The sequence below is a fragment of the Trichosurus vulpecula genome, chromosome 5 (assembly GCF_011100635.1).
Source record: "Trichosurus vulpecula isolate mTriVul1 chromosome 5, mTriVul1.pri, whole genome shotgun sequence".
In the NCBI taxonomy this organism is placed as follows: Eukaryota; Metazoa; Chordata; class Mammalia; order Diprotodontia; family Phalangeridae; genus Trichosurus; species Trichosurus vulpecula.
This window is the reverse complement of record NC_050577.1, coordinates 277,994,617-278,009,363: the sequence shown is the minus strand read 5'-3', so window position 1 is coordinate 278,009,363 and position 14,747 is coordinate 277,994,617.

The window sequence follows — 14,747 nt, the reverse complement described above, 5'->3', positions numbered from 1 at the left end:
GCGTGTGTGTGTGTGTGCATGTGTGTGTGTGTGTGTGTGTGTGTGTGTGTGTGTGTTGTGTGTCTGTGTTCTCAGCAAACTTAGCACTAATATCCTGAGGAGCAAGGAGTAACCTTCTTGACCCAGCCTAGGACAAATCAAACAACAGCCACTCCACCCATGATCCTGTGTTCCTATGAATGGAGGGATGGATCACTGGTCATATATTAAGCCATGCAGCCAGAACTGCCCAGGCAAAGGGATACTTAGCAACAACAGCGGCAATGACACATTTGGATATGAAAGAATGCTATGTAGGTACTATGTTGGTAGGGGTAATGCTATGTAGAAACTCAATTAAATTTGATCGCATTCTCCCCAGAGACACAGGTGGTATAAGGGAAAGTGTGCCCCTGAAGTGTTGGGAGAAATGTTGATACTTTTTAAATTGCTTTGTCTTCAAAGTCAATATCCATTTGTAAAAGCTAATTGATGTTAAGTTGGTTAAATGGAGCCAGAGGGCTAGTCAGTCATCAGCAGCTAATAGTAGGAGAATACAGCCATTAGGTGTTCAAACCTATAGTATTAAAGAAGGAATGTCGCAAATTCCTTAAGGAGCATCCTAAGGGGAAAGTGTAGCCTGCCTGGTTCTGGGGAAGTGAGCCAGGACATGCTTGCTACATAATTTTCCAAAATGCATTGACCTGCATGGACTTGTGATGTGTTAAGTCTCAGTTTGAGATGACCGACCACCAATAATTTGCATACGTAAAACTGAGCACAAAACATGCACTTCTAGCATCTAGCATGGAATAAAAAGGACTTTGTTGGGGGCAGCTAAGTGATGCAATGGATAGAATACTTGCCCTGGAGTCAAGAGGACCTGAGTTCAAATTCAGCCTCAGACACTTGACACTTGACACTTAGTAGCTATGTGATCCTGGGCAAGTCACTTAACCCCGATTGCCTGGCAAAAAGGAGGGGGGGAGGACTTTGTCCCAACAGGAGGATTTATATGCTTCCTCTAAGTTCCTTTAAAATGAAACCATCTTGGGGCCACCACCCCCAGATCCTATTAATGCAAAATTGCCAATACTTGAAGGGACAAGGGCTAGACTCTGGCCTCTCTGCCCTCTCTGGCCTCTCTTCCGTTATAACTGTACCCCAGGTCAGATTGTCCTCTGTGCCAGCAATGCCACTTCAACCCCTTAGTTCAAAACATAAATGATATCACATATAAATATTTATTTATATTATATAACACACATAGTTATATAATATATTATGTATTATGATTAATAATCCATAAATAATTGATAAATACATAATATAAAAAGATAGGTTTACTACATATAATTATGGAAAAATCACATCTTTCAGAGTATGTCTTCCTAGCACAAGTAAAGAGAAAAGTAAATTTTAAAAAGTATTCATGAAGCACATTTTATATGCCAAGTATTTTGCTAATCACTGGGGGTTACAAATACAAAAGAATAGACAGTCTGTGACTTTACAGAGCTTACATTCTAATAAGGGGAGCTAGCACAGAGAAGGAAGTAGTGGCTAGGGAGTAGCATTTTGGTTTGGAAAGTTACAGAGATTGTGAATGACAGTATAGTAGACTGATACGTCTTCTGAAGCAATGAAGGGAAGAGTCGATTTGCTCTTGATTTCAGAACTGAAGGGTTTGGGAAGGTGGGAACAGGAGGAGAGGGTCTATGGGTGACTGCAAGGTGACTAATGAGAGATGGCCAGCAAATAGGTAGTACAATGAATTCTGGCTGGTGGCTGCCTGAAATAAGAGGCCAAGTGAGGCATTTACCAATTAGAATAGTAGGGCCTCTGGCAAGAAAATGTGGAGATGAAAAAGTTAAAACCTCCAGGGCTTGGTATCTGGTCAAGGCAGCTGGCAAGAAGGTAACCAGGGTACAACAATAGTCTCCTTAGCTTGGTGAATGCAGACAGATAAACCAAATCATTGAAGTTCCAACATAGATTTTAGCAGAAATTATAGTTAGCAAATAATGGCAATAGCAAATCCCACGCTAGATTACTTAACTGTAACTATATGCAATAAACCCATGCATACGTTCATGGTTACGTGCACACATGTGCACACCCCTACCTCCGATATTTGTTGGACTTTACATGTATCGTTGAAGTTTAAAGCATTTGACACCATTATAGAGGATGCCCAGCATAGTTTTCAGATGAAAAGATTCTCTATAGATGGTTAGATCCTTAATGGTTCCAGGAGATGACATCTAGGAGATATCCTGATTGCATCAAGGCCTGAAATATCGTGGACCTTTAAAGGAGATCTATAATCACTCAAAAATGTTCAGCCTGTCCATCCGGATGGGAAAACCAAGTGGATGAACAACACCTATTGTCTTTTCCAAGTTATAATATACAGTTGAGTAGACAACATCTTCTGATGAAGATGAATGGCTACAAATCGTGGAATACCACAATTTTTGGAGAATTCAAGATGTCAGTCACAATGGGGAAGTTTGTGGAGAGAAGGAATCAACTGGAACCAATGCAGCCATCTAACCAATCATATCATCAATAAGGAAATAGTCATGAGAAATAGCATAAAATGTATCATACTAGAGCTGTATGAGAGGTAGACCAGTCATGCAGTGAAACCATCGGACAGTTTGAATGCTTCACTGATATCCACAAATTGTAAATCCAGAGGAAGGCCTAAAGCACATTGAGTAGATTTCTTGTGGAAGATTATAGTGGAAAAGAAGTCGAGAGTTAAATAGGATGTGAAGGCAGAGATAGATCATGATTTGTACTATTGCAGGGACCACTCATGTTGATGAGATCACAGATTCATTAAAATATTGAACAAGTTTATGTGAATAAGTTAATATGTGAATTCTAGGCAGGTTCATTTAAAAGCGACCTGGGGTTTTAATTGACCATAAAAGTATGATGTAGCAGTCAAAAAAGTTAATGGGGCCTTAGTTTGTATTAGAAGAAATGTTTCTGGAGTGGAGATCTTTTCACTGTACTCTGGCCTTGTCAGACTATACTTGGAGAAATGTGTTTCATTATGGATATCTCATTTAGGAGAGACACTGACAGCCTCTAAAGTGTGATTAGAAGAATAGAATTAGTTACTTAATTAGTCAATTCACAAGCATTTATCAAGTGCCTATTATGTGCCAAACACTGTTCTAAGAGCTAGAGATATGAAGACAAAAATGAAATAGTCCCTGACCTCATGAAGTTTATATTCTATAGATGAAGACATGTGCACATACAAGACAAGTATATAAAAACAAATACAAGGTAACTCTCTGAGAAAGGCACTACTAGCTGGGGGAATCAGGAAAAGTCTCATGCAGGAGGTAGTGTTTGAGCTGAGTTTTGATGGAAAATGGAGATTCTAAGAGGAGTGAGAGCATCTGAGACATGAGTGACAGCTTATGCAAAGACATGGAGTTGGGATGGTGAAGGAACTCAAAACCATGCTGCAGGAGGATTCATTGAATGAGTTCACAATGTGCAACCTGGGGGAAAGGAGATGGGAGGGATGGGTCATGATGGAGGTCTTCAAATATTTGAAAAGTTCTCATGTACAAAAGGGATTAGACTTATAATTCCAAAGTGAAGAATTAAGACTATTGGATGGCAAATTATAAAGAGTAATAGGTTTGGTTCAATATAGAGAAGAATTTCCTAATAATTCAACTTGTTCAAAAGTGGCGTACTTAATGAGTAGTAAGATTTTTGTAGCTGAATATGTTCTGGTAGAGGCTAGATGATTACTCATTGGAGATGTTGTAGAGGAGAGTCTTTCATTTGCAGGGTTAAAATAGACGACCTCTATGGAAGTCTTTTCCGTCTTTATTAGGGTCATGAGAATTTAGAGCCAGAAAGGACCTAAAGAATAATCTATTCATCCTAATAGGATCAGAGATTTAGAGCTGAAAGGGACCTTAGAGGCCATCAAGCCCAACCTTTTCATTTTACATGAGGAAACTGAAGCTAAGGGGTTAAGTAAGTTGCCCAGGGTTATGAAACTGGTAAGTGTGTAAGGCAGGATTTGAACCAAGTCTTCCTAACTCTAAGTCAAGCCCTCTATTCACTACGTTATGCTGTCTCATTTTAGAGATCAGAAAACTGAGCCCCAGAGAAGTGAAGCAATATGCTCATGGCGTCAGAAGCAGGATCTGAATTCGGTTCTCCTAACTCCAAGTTCAGCGCTTCTTCTTTTACACCACACTGTATCTCTTCTAATATTAACTTTTATATCGTTATATAGTATACACAATGCTTTCCTCATAACCTCAACATGACAAAAATAGCCCAAGTATTCTCATTTTTACATATGAGGGACTATTAGTGTGACTGTATAGGAATGCATCGGAGTGTATGAAGCCCCATCGGGTGTATGACTGTGCCAATCCCTCCAAGTCAGATTTGAAGTCAAAGGACCTGAGTTTGAATTTGTTCATTTCTATCATTGTGAATTAGGAATATTATTTAACCTCTCTGTGTTCTTAGTCTTTCTTCTCCTCTTCCTTCCCCCCTCCTTCATCATCATCATCATCATCATCATGGGTAGCATTTATACAGTAATTTAAGAAAAGTGCCTTACATATGTTATCTCAATTAATCCTCACAACAACTTTATGGGATAGGTAGTATTATTATCATCCCCATTTTACAAATGATGAAACTGAGGCTGAGAGAGATTAAGTGACTTCCTAGCAAGCTATTAAGTGTCTGACAGGATTTGAACTCAGAACTTCTTGACTCCAACTCTGCACTCCATCCGCTGCACCACCTAGCTATAAAATAAGGCAATTGGACTAAATCAATTATTCCTGATGTCTTCAAATACAAGGACTCCCTTTTATGTCAATAAAAGTTAGAATCTTGCATACTAGTAGTCTTACTGATTGTGTCTTATGGTTGAGAAACATAATGACAAAAAGCTACTAGGTATTTAAAAAAAATAAAATAGTTGTTTAAAATAAATCTGTATTTTTCTTTTTTCTTATTATTTAATATTTTTAGTTTTCACCATTAAGAGTTTGAATTATAAATTTTCTCCCCATTTCTATCCTCCCCCCACTCCAAGGGGGCATATATTCTGATTGCCTCATTCCACAGTCAACCCTTCCTTCTGTCACCCCACTCCCACACATAACCTTTTCCCTTACTTTCTTGTAGGGCAAGATAGATTTTTATGCCCCATTGACTGTATATCTTACTTCCTAGTTGCATGCAAAAACTTTTTTTTGAGCATCTGCTTTTAAAACTTTGAGTTCCAAATTCTCTCCCCTCTTTCCTCCCCACCCACCCACCTTAAGAGCACAAGCAATTCAACACAGGCCACATGTGTATTATTATGCAAAACCCTTCCACAATACTCATGTCGTGAAAGACTAACTATATTTTGCTCCTTCCTATCCTATTCCCCTTTATCCAATTTTCTCCCTTGACCCTGTCCCTTTTCAAAAGTGTTTGCTTTTGATTACCTCTCCCCCATCTGCCCTCCCTTCTATCATCCCCCCTCTTTTATCCCCTTCCTCCTTCTTTCCTGTGGGGTAAAATACCTCAGGCCAAATTCGATGAGAGCAAGATTCACTCATTCCCCCTCACCTGCCCTCTCTACCCTCCCAACAGAACTGCTTTTTCTTCCCATTTTTGTGTGAGATAATTTACCACATTCTATCTCTCCCTTTCTCCCTCTCTCAATATATTCCTCTCACATCCCTTAATTGGATTTTATTTTTTTAGATATCATCCCTTCATAGTCAACCTACCCTGTGCTCTCTATGTATATATATATATATATATATATATATATATATATATATATATATATATATATATATACAGCTCAACTTTAGTAAGTCTCTTATGATTTCTCTTTCTTGATTACCTTTCCATGCTTTTCTTGATTCTTGTGTTTGAAAGTCAAATTTTCTATTCAGCTCTGGTCTTTTCAGTGAGAAAGCTTGAAAGTCCTCTACTTTATTGAAAATCCATATTTTGCCTTGGAGCATGATACTCAGTTTTGCTGGGTGGGTGATTCTTGGTTTTAATCCTAGCTCCATTGACCTCCAGAATATCATATTCCAAGCCCTTCGATCCCTTAATGTAGAAGCTGCTAGATCTTGTATTATTCTGATTGTGTTTGCACAATACTCAAATTGTTTCTTTCTGGCTGCTTGCAGTATTTTCTCCTTGATCTGGGAGCTCTGGAATTGGGCAACAATATTCCTAGGAGTTTTCTTTTGGGGATCTTTTTCAGGAGGCAATCAGTGGATTCTTTCAATTTCTAATTTACCCTTTGGCTCTAGAATATCAGGGCAGTTCTCCTTGATGATTTCTTGAAAGATGATATCTAGGCTCTTTTTTGATCATGACTTTCAGGTACTTTAATAATTTTTAAATTCTCTCTTGTGGATCTATTTTCCAGGTCAATGGTTTTTCCAATAAGATATTTCACATTGTCTTCCATTTTTTCATTCCTTTGGTTCTGTTTTATAATATCTTGATTTCTCATATAGTCACTAGCTTCCACTTGCCCCAATCTAATTTTTAAGGTAGCATTTTCTTCAGTGGTCTTTTGGACCTCCTTTTCCATTTGGCTAATTCTGCCTTTCAAGGCATTCTTCTCCTCATTGTCTTTTTGGAGTTCTTTTGCCATTTGAGGTAGTCTATTTTTTAATGTGTTATTTTCTTCAGTATTTTTTTGGATCTCCTTTAGCAAGTCATTGACTTGTTTCTCATGGTTTTCTTGCATCACTCTCATTTCTTTTCCCAATTTTTCCTCTACTTCTCTAACTTGCTTTTCCAAATCCTTTTTGAGCTCTTCCACGGCCTGAGGCAAGTTCATGTTTTTCTTGGAGGCTTTTGATGTATGGTCTTTGACTTTGTTGACTTCTTCTGGCTGTATGTTTTGGTCTTCTTTGTCACTAAAGAAAGATTCCAAAGTCTGAGTCTGAATCTGTGTCCGTTTTTGCTGCCTGCACATGTTCCCAGCCAAGGCTATTGGAGGAAAAAATGAGACAAAAATAGGTCATTCAACACCTAACTAAATGAGATTTGCTTAGCCTTAGGATATTCAAGAGGATATGCATTAAGAACTCTTCATGCTGATTTAGTTGATTCACCAACTAAGCATCTAGGGACTCCTCTAGCTCCCCATGACAACTTTGTACCCAGGCAATGAGAAAGTGACATCAAAAGGTTGAAACTTTAGTCCCCTTGAGCCAACAAAGTCTCAAGGAATTTCTCAGTACCTTTTAAGAAAAAAAAACTAACCTAACTTGCATGGAAAGAGGGATTAGAACGTTGCTCCTGCCCACCCTGGGGAGAGAGAATTCTAGCTACATCAACACTTCCGGTTCTAGTCTATGTTCAAAGTATCTTCTGGAGCTTCTCCAACTCTTCAACCATCATCCTACTACGTACCCTAGTGCTTCTCCAAAGGCATATTGAACCTCACACTCAACTTCTCGGGCTCAATCTTCTCCTCCTAGAGCTTGACAATCTTTTCCTGTGAAGTGGGAAGGGGGAAGAGGGAGATTCATGCTTTCTACCAGAACTCCAATTCTATCTGTGCCACTAGACTATTTCTGTCTTCAGCGAAATCATTGCGACTACATTTCCGGGATTACATTACAACTTGGTTGCATTCCGTTAGAGCTAAATAAAGATCATAAGATAATGTTTGGTGCACATCCCTTGCAAGAATTCTGACTTACAACCTAGGAACCCTTGGACAAGATAACCTCTAAAGTCCCCTCTAGCCAGCTTAAGAACAAACTCTCAGAGGGGAAATCTGTGCATGACATTTTTAAATTCAATTTGCACCATTTGCATTTTCTCCATCACTTTCTTAAGTCAAGACAATCGGCAAAACAATAAATCAAACCCTGATTTGTAGTATTTATTAATTTCTGAGGTAAAAAATGTTCACCCTAGAAATTTAAAAACTAGTCTTCTCAAGCTGATACAAGTTCATTCTGGCATACTTCTGCTTCTAGTTCTTAATCTTGTACTCTTATAAGTCCCATATGCCTCTCTATACATGGGACCTTGGGAAAGGGGTTCTGACAACTGGAGCTGAATTGGTAAACTTAAAAAGATACAAAGACTTAAAAAGAAAAAGAGATCGAGAAAGACAGAAGGATAGAAACAGATATGTGGGGAAAAAAAAGGCTCTGTGTTCATCTTCCCATTTCCAAAACTGCTCACTCTCTTGGAATAGACTCAGGATCTACAGGGGTGGGGAACCTGTGGCCTCGAGGCCACATCTGTTCACAGAACAAATGAAGTTTGGATTTAGTCAAAAGGCTGCACTTAAGGAGCTAGAGGGCCCCGTGTGGCCTCCAGGGTATAGGTTCCCCAATCCTGGTCTAGATCTTTGTACACTATTGATTCATGGTAAATCTGAAAAGAAGTGGAGGCTGGTTAGAAATTTCTAACAGTAGGGATAGGAGACATTAGGCTGGGTAACTGGTGGGTCATGGTATCTCTTTCCCCCTGGGAATGAAACCTTTTGTTAGAGATAGGTGAGGCACTTACCTGTCAGATGCAGAGGTGGGAAGGGAAGAGAGGCTTGGCCAATTCCAAGGCTCTGTGATAACATTATTTCTGAGCAAAGGAATGTTAGTAATGCTGCCCCCAGGCAATGAGAAAAAAATGGGGACTATCCTCTGTTAAAGCACCTGGCCTCAAAAGGACTCCATCCTTTTCCCTCATAGCCAACAAGCTTCACAATAGGAGGCCTCTGGTGGGGATGCAAAGGTAGAGAGTATGGAATTGAGGCACTCAGTAATCAAATCATAGGGTGAGGGGGGCAAAACCAGAACTGAGATGGAAAATGTTCATAGTTTAGAACAACCCTTCATGCCCCTTCACATGTCTGAGCCTGACAGGTATGGTCTCAGACAATGATGATAAGAATAGTAACACATCCTCACAGCAATCTCAGGAGGTAAAAAGTATGAAGATACCCTCATTTTACAGGCAATGAAACTGAGGCTATGAGAGGTCAAGTAGTCACATAGCTATGAGGATGGATGCTGGGATTCAAACCCAGGGTCTTGGTTCTGTGTTTAGCACTTGTTCCATATTATCTTATGTAACAATGATGAAGGTCAGGATAAAAGCCTTAGCCAAAGCATTACCCCCTAAAAAATGAGTAAATGTGCCTGGACATGAAAGAAAACAGGTAAAGACCAAAAGAAATCCTGTGGAAAACAAGTCAAGTCTATATGGAACACACACATCCTCTCAGTCCTCAGACTGTTCTTCTGGTGGTTCCTAACAATCTGGGCTGGTGATTATACCATATGAAAACACTTGGAAAGTGAGTATCAGCAGTGTATATTTTGGGTTCATGGGGGCTGCAGGCATATTACAGACAGCAGAGTTGGGTCCAGACCCATTCAGTTAGGAAGCACTTCCTGGGGAAAGCCAGCTTGCGCAATGAAACTGAATAATTTGCTGTATAGTTGGGCCTAGGTATCTCATCTTCACTGCCAAAACTCAGATCTCCATTGAGAGAAGGAAAATAAAGAAAGGGAAGAGATTATCTAGACTCCAGGGTATAAGACACTGAAAGGTCTTAGTTATGTTCCAGTGTTGATTTTGTTTCATGTATATAAGTGTATTCTTTAATAAGTTGCCTTCCCCCACACTCACTCTACTTGGCAGCTGAGAGATTCAGAGAAGGGTGAACCAGTCACTGGGTAGAGCTCTCTTTTGCTATGGATGGTAGGAATCAAGGAGCAATACCCCTTTCCTTAGATCCTTGAGGTCACAGGGTCCCTCTTCCCCACAAGTAAGAACACATGGCTAACAATTCTGGCTAAAGAAAAGGGGAAATGCTAGGGGAAGAAAGGAGTATAGAAGAAGGAGACCCCACATATTAACTGACAATAGAAAATCAGCTCTGGTGACTGAGCAACTCTTTTGAGAGAGAGAAGAGTAGGCAAAGGAATTAAGAGCATAAGAACAAAAGTCCGACTTGGGCAATGACTCAGACCCAACACAGAGAAAGGGAAGAATCAGAGAAACAAGGGACTGGCTTGTCTTCCCCCTGTGCCCTCAGAACCAGTCCCTCCAAATTGTACAAGAAAGTTCCACCTAGGCATAAAGTGAGGGCTAGTCCTTTAAGCCATACTGAGTAGCAGGTTTCCTGCAGTAGACAGTAACATTATCTGGGTGTAAGATAGTGGTTCATCAGGGTTACCACTAGCCCAAATTAGGAATTTTCTCTGGTTTGCCCTCCTGGATTGCATTACAGTTTTTGAAAGGGCTTGGATTTGGAGGACTGAGTAACAAAATAGATCAACAAATAGAACAAAAATAGAAGAAAAAAAATCTCTCATTGGGAGAGACTGATATTTCCCAAGGAAGTTGTTGCTGTCATCAAGACAGTGCTGCTGACATATTCATATCACCATCTATCAGTGGAGCATCAGTGCTAATGGGAATCATTCCTAATCTACTCAAGATACTAGCAGGATACTACAAACCAACTGGTTCTTGATTCCTGCACACTTTGGCCATTTATATAACCTATAAAAAGCTCTGCTGCAGAACAGAGGTAAGTGGTGAAAATAAACATCACAAAAGCACTAGCTCTTCAACCTCAGGAGCACCTCCTAAGAAATTTGACTGACTTTTGAGTACTGGAAGAATGGAAGGATTGGTTGAAGCAGAAACTCAGTGAGAACGTAATTATGTTCCTCTCATTGCATCAGTGGGATGCCAGTGGTGCCTGAAGAACAACCCATAGGATCCAACTTACCAAGTCACAACCAATCCAGGAATCCTCAAGGAGTTTTCCTTGGAAAATCTCAGAAACCACCTTGGTCAGTGGTATCATTATAGATTCTGACAACACATGCATCACCTAGAGTGGTGATACCAAAGAAGAAGGGAAAGATATAAATGTGCGTAGAATACCAGACTTTGAACAAAAGCAAGATGCCCTGCACTATCTATTAGACAGATATCTGGTGGTTCTGACTTTTCATTTGCCCAGCTACTTTTCTACCACTTTGCAAAGACTGATGGAGCAAGTAGTTGTAGATATGAACAACCTGTAAGAGTTGATTTACCTGAATGATATCATTATCTTTGGGAAGATCCTGAAAAAACCATGAGAAAAGGCTGATGAACTCATTGGACTAGCTAGAAGAAAATATCTGAAGTTGTTAACCAATAAATGTCAATCTTGTGAAGTCTCTGGCAAGTATGTGTATTATATCTCAACAAGATATGAGAACTTCACTCAAAGAAGGTAGAAGTTACATTTCTGAATGGAAGATATTCAGAGACACTTTGAGATCTAGCAACTTTCCTAGGATTTAGGCAATGATTGCAAAGAGAAATAGAAGGACAAGAAAGGCTAAATTGTCTAGAAATCCATGAAGCTCTTTTCAGAGATGGACAAAAGTGAGCAAGTTTTCAAAGTCTTAGTCAAATATCTCCACTGTTGGCCTTTGATGATCCTAACAAGTCTTTTGTCCTGTACTCAAGGGAGACTCAAGGGCTTGGGAGCAGTCCTGAACCAAAAGAATGATTATCATTCTAAAAGCACAGGGATTGCTTAAACCTTCCAAAAGGTGAGAAGTAAGTGAATGCATAGTTAGGGACGATGTCAGTTGTCTAGTTGCTGCTATTATGGATTAAGGAAAAGGTGGGGGGACTGTGCATCTTCACAGAGGGTATGGGGCAAGGAGGCAAGGGGCTTCTACTGTACACCTTGGAGCCTCCGCACCCCAGCACCTACAGCTGAGCCTTTATAGGGAACAAGGAAAAGAGGGTCCTGCGACTCCAATGTCAGGATGGTGTGACTGGGACATGAGTATAAACATGACAGACTGACTGCAGAATACTGTATATATTGTGCTTCAGAAACAGAACCCAATGAATGCTACTCTTTCATCTGCTGGTTTTTTCTTACCCTGTCGTTCTGTCTCCTTTTAGAGATGAGTCTGCTTTACCAGTCCTTGTTCCTTTAGAGTTTGTTTGCTTTGTTTTGGCATTTGATTTAAAAGAACCTGGTTTTCAGTACAACAATGTGGTATCTGTGGGGTATATACTGCCAAGAGAGCCAGTCAGTCAATAAACATTTGTTAAGCACCTACTACTGTGCTAAACTCTGGATAAAAAGAGTAAGGCAGTCCCTTCACTCAAGGAGCTCACAGTATAATGAGGGAGACAACATGTAAACAACTATGTATAAACAAGCTATAAACAGAATAAATTGGAAACAGAGGGAAGGTACTAGAATTAGGAAAGATCAGGAATGGCTTCTTGTGAAAGATGGGATTTTTGGCTGAGCCTTGAAGGAAACCAGGGAGGCCAGGAAGTAGAGATGAGGAGGGAGAGTATTCCAGGAATGAGGGCAGCTAATGAAATGTTTGTGTCGGTAAGCAAAATGGGCTCTTAGCGCTTAGTTCAACCAAGTCCCCTTGAAGAGTTTGGCCTTTGTTTCCTTGATTAGATTTGGGTGTCCTTGGTGCCTCCTTGCCTCAGGGGAGGGCCTAGTTTACACATGAGTTTGAGTGACATGTTTGGGACATCAGAGGCTTTTAGACTTTTAGTTGCATGTGTGACTCACCCCTGACCCTGAAAACGATATAAAACCAGGGGTTGACTTTCTCCTCTTTGGAGCTCTTACCCACAGCAGTGGTGGCGCAAGTGACTCTGGGCCAGCCCTCATTATGAGCTCCCAGGCTGAACCTAGATGTTGGTAACTATGAATCTGTATTTGGTCTCTCTGTCGATGTTTGTAATTTGTTTAGGGCTCTCACTTTTGGTGGCTCGCAGAGACTCCGGGCAGCTGTAGCTAAGCCCTCCAGCTTGTAAACCTGGATGCTAGGACTTTGTTAAACTCTGGTAACTATTGGGATTTGAATCAGACAAGGTCTGTCTGTCCATGTTTGTATTTTGTTTGTATTTTGCTCTGAAGTTCAGGGTGCTGGTTTTTTACCCCTGAACTAAGTGATTGATATTTGTATGCTGAATTAAAGTAAGCTTGACAACCCCTTAGCGTTGCTTTCCTTAGTTAAGCAGATCAAAAGAACCTGTGCTTTTGCAGTGTGCTAGTAGTGTTCTGGTTGTTGGGCTTGTATTGGTCTTTCACCCCCACAACACCTGCTAGCCGGATTGTTGAAACAGTGTTCCAGAGTTTAGAGGTGGAGTGTCTCTTGTTTGAGGAACAAGCCTAGTGTCACTGCCTCATAGAATACACGGGAAGGAAGGAGGTGTTAGAAGACTGGAAAGAGGAAGAGCAGGTTATGAAGGGCTTTGCAAGTCAGACAGAAGATTGCATATTTGATTCTGGAGGTAAAAGGGAGTCACTGAAGTGTAATAAGTAGGGTGAGTGATAGAGTCAGACCTGTACTTTAAGATCACTTTGACTGGTGGAAGCTAGACTGGAGTAAGAAGAGACTTGAGGCAAGGAAACCAATCGGCAGGCTATTGCAATAGTTCAAGTGCGAGGTGATGAGCGCCTTCACCAAGGTGGAGGAATGGGCATATGCAGGAAAATTATGAAGGTAACATCAACAAGTCTTGGTAACATATTGGATGTGAGAATGAGGAGTCAAAGAGGACAGGTCATGAGGTTGTGATATCTAAGTTGTGAATCTAGGTGACTGGGAGGTTGGGGGTAACATCAACATAAGGAAGTTAGGAGAGAACAAGGTTTGGGGGGAAAGATAATGAGCTCAACTTTGGACACATGGAGTTTAACATGTCTATGGTATATCCAGTTCAAGATGTCCAATATGGAGTTGGAAATGTGAGACTGAAGGTCAGCAAGAAAGGTTTGAATTGGAGAAGTTGACTCAAGAATCATTATCATAGTGATTATAATTGAATCCATGGGAGCTGATTAGATCACCAAGTGAAATACTATAGAGAGAAGAGCGAGCCCCGTGGAGTGAGCATGACTTGGTGAGGATCTGGCAGAGAAAGAGGAACACTCAAATAGAAAGGTGGAGGAGCAGGCTGCAATCTGCCCTCCTCAACCATATGCTCCTGGAAAACTCCTCATCCTGGAAGATGCTCCAGCCCTGGAATTCCCACCCTTAGTCCCTGCATCTCCTCCCTCTGATTGGCTGGCTCCTCCCAGATCCCCCATTGAAGAAGAGTGCCATGCCAGCCATCTCTTCATTTCACAATAAATTGCAATCCAGATTCCTCCCTCATGTCCTTGTACCTGCTACCCTTCTCCTCCCCACCCTCACTTTCCCAGCTTCCTATTATGTACTCTAAGATTGAACTCCCTTTCCCTCTGACTCTGAACATGCTGGCAAGAGCATATTGTACAGACTTTTAGGGGAAAGTGTTTTGTATCAAGTGTTTTTACTACACAACCTTAATAAATTCCCCTTTCTAAAAGCTCTCTGTCTACCTAAAGTAAATTGGGTTTAAGCCTTGGTCTTTGAGAGAGAAGGCAGTAAACCCCAAGTCAACTAAGTAGCTTTTGACCATCAGAATTTACTTTCCTTTGGGCAGAACACCCTCAGGTAAAGAGAAAAGGGAGGAGAGAAGAGCAGAGCAGAGGAGGAGCTGAGTTGCCCAACTGGAACTGACCAGCTGGGAAAGGACAGAAGGTTGGAGAGACAGGTTATATTTGAAGGTTAAAGATTCAAGAGGTAATGATGGCCACCTTCTGGAGAAGATGGGAGGAGAGAAGATCAAGTACTTATGTATTGGGGTTGGTCTTAGCATGAAGAAGGGCCACCTCTTTGTCAGATACT